Genomic DNA, 2,216 nt, shown 5'->3' on the forward strand with positions numbered 1-2,216 from the left:
TAGGACCCTGGGATCATGACCTGAGCCGAAGGCAGAAGCTTAACGACTGAGCCACCCAGGCACCCCGAGTTTGAAAACATTTTAAAGGAGGGTAATTTCAGGGAAGAAATCGAGGGCACCGTTAACGTTTTCTCCTCGTGTTGGGGGGTGGGGGCGGTGGTGGTGGAGAAGACAGCGCGTCTCCTTTGCTGCCTTTTCCTGCTAGATCTCTCCATCCCAATTCTAATTACACATTTATTTACTCCCTCCCTGCCCCGCTGCAAGGACGCGGTGCCCCTCCACGGCGGGGACATCCAGATGTGACTGGTCTTCCAGGGACCCGTGGTGGCCAGAAATAGGGAAACAGATGAGCCTTTCGGGAGGCTCTCCAGGCAAAGTCCAGGGGACAGCGACCCACCCTGGTCCTTAAAACTATCATTCTCTCAGGACTTTCCGTGCTGGGCTTGAGCTGTGGCTCGCGAAGTTCCTAGGGCGCCCACTCCGAAGCTCACATTTCTTAGGCGAAAGGGCACTGGGGCTAAGGGAAGGCTCTTTGGAAGGCACCAGCCTGCGCCGTTTTGTCCCTTCCCTTCGCTTTCGTGCAAGCAGCCTCTCTGGTGGGGGATTCTCCCAGGACTGGCGCCAGCGCCAATCAGGTGGCTCAGTACCTGCCCCCAGCCCCGGCCACCTGGAGGGGCGATGAGGTTCTCCGCTCGGTGCGGGGCCAGTGCTCGGAGCGCGGGGAAACGCAGAGGAGCCTCACGTGGGCAGCCCCAGGCCCGGGCGCTCGGAAGGACGCGCGCAGACCCGGTGCCAGCCGAACGCGGGAGCGGCCGCCGGAGCGAAGCTGCTCAGCCGCGGTAACGGGTTAGGGCGCTCCTCGAGCCGGCGTTCCCCCAAGCAAGAAAAGGAGAGAGGGAGGGAGCGGAGCAGGGGCGGGCCGGGGACTCCTCGGGCCGCCGGCCTCCGCGCGGGGAAGTGCCGGGCCGGGGCGTACTTCCGAGGGCGCCTTAGCACCGCGGGCAGCGAGCCCCGGGGCCGCCTTCCCCTCACGCCCCTATCTTGACTGTGGCCGAGCCGGGCCGGGCCTGGGTCAGCGCTCGGCTCTCCGGCTCCGTACCAGGAGCCGCGCGCTCCGAGCGGGTGGGGGTGGACGTCTGCGGCCTCGTGGCCAGGCCGCGGGTCGCGCTGTCCCCGCCTCGGGGCCGGACTTGCAGGGCCCCTGTCCCCGCCTGCGCCGCTGCCGCCCGCTCCTGCTCCGCGAGCGCCTTCCCCTGGCCGGAGCGCACACGGACGCGGCTGCTGCGCCCCGGCGCCCACGACCGCCCGGGAGCATGCGGCGGCCCGGCCCACGACGCTGCACACTCGGCGGGACCGCCCGGCGCGCGTGAGTGAGCGGGGCCCGGGGCTGAGCGCGCGGCGGGTGGGTGCGGGGCGGGCGGGCCGCGCCACCGCCGTCGGTCTGTGCGTCCCGGGGCCTCCGAGCGCGCGGGCGCCTCTGCGCCAGCCTTGCAACCTGGGCGCGGTTTGCTGGGGATTTTGCTGAAGTTTGGCCACAGAAGGAGGGCGGAGGTGCGTTCGCGGCGCGGGGTCGCCATCTCCGCCAGGACGTCTGGGTTCAAGGCAGCCGGGGCCGACGTCTGCCTGAGGGACCGAGACATCGGACTCACCCGGGCCGCTGTCCGCTTGCTCCTGAGGCCGGAGCCGGCGTCGCGCACCCCTATCCCCAGGGCCGTGCGCCGCGGGCTTGGCTGGGGGCGCCGGGCCACGTCGAAGCTTCGCTCAGCGGCCCGGAGGAGGGTTTGGCCCCAGTAGAGCAGGGTTGAGCGGAAGGCAGTGTCGGGCTAAGGGCGCGTGCTGCTGCTCCCGTCCCCTTCACCCCGGCTGGCAGGGGTGGCCCGGGGAGGGTGCCCAGAGCGGCGCCCCGGAGACCTCCTGCCTGGGTGGCTTGCTCCGGTCTCTCGCTGCCTAAGGCAGCCAGGGAGGGCAGGGGTGGAGATCTGTCTTCTCTGTCGGTGCCCTTGGGCTACATAGACCACCGTGCTTTTCTGTCACACTTGGCCATTCCTTTTCTCTGGGTGGAATTGTGGGGTCCTGGAAGTTTGCTCTTTCTAGCAAGTTTGACGCGGCGAGAGGGGGGTGGGGGGCAGGCAGCCCCCTCCCCCGCAGTCAGTGGAGGCACTTTCTCCCGTTCTTTCCAGTCTGCGCAGCCACACTCGTGGCCTGGCTGGAGGACC

The 2,216-nt window shown here is 68.7% G+C and overlaps 1 protein-coding gene across 1 annotated transcript in view; it reads left to right on the forward strand.

Moving 5' to 3' along the window:
• Positions 1-1,167: 1,167 nt before the first annotated feature.
• The window catches only part of LOC102748743 (protein FAM163A), a 71,523-nt gene continuing 70,474 nt past the window's right edge, over positions 1,168-2,216 (forward strand). The window contains exon 1 of the mRNA XM_081824699.1: positions 1,168-1,366. The gene's annotated coding sequence lies outside the window, so the exon portion shown is untranslated. The remainder of the gene's footprint in view (positions 1,367-2,216) is intronic.

The sequence above is a fragment of the Leptonychotes weddellii genome, chromosome 6 (genome assembly GCF_054177405.1).
Source record: "Leptonychotes weddellii isolate Sample4059 chromosome 6, ASM5417740v2, whole genome shotgun sequence".
Classification (NCBI taxonomy): domain Eukaryota; kingdom Metazoa; phylum Chordata; class Mammalia; order Carnivora; family Phocidae; genus Leptonychotes; species Leptonychotes weddellii.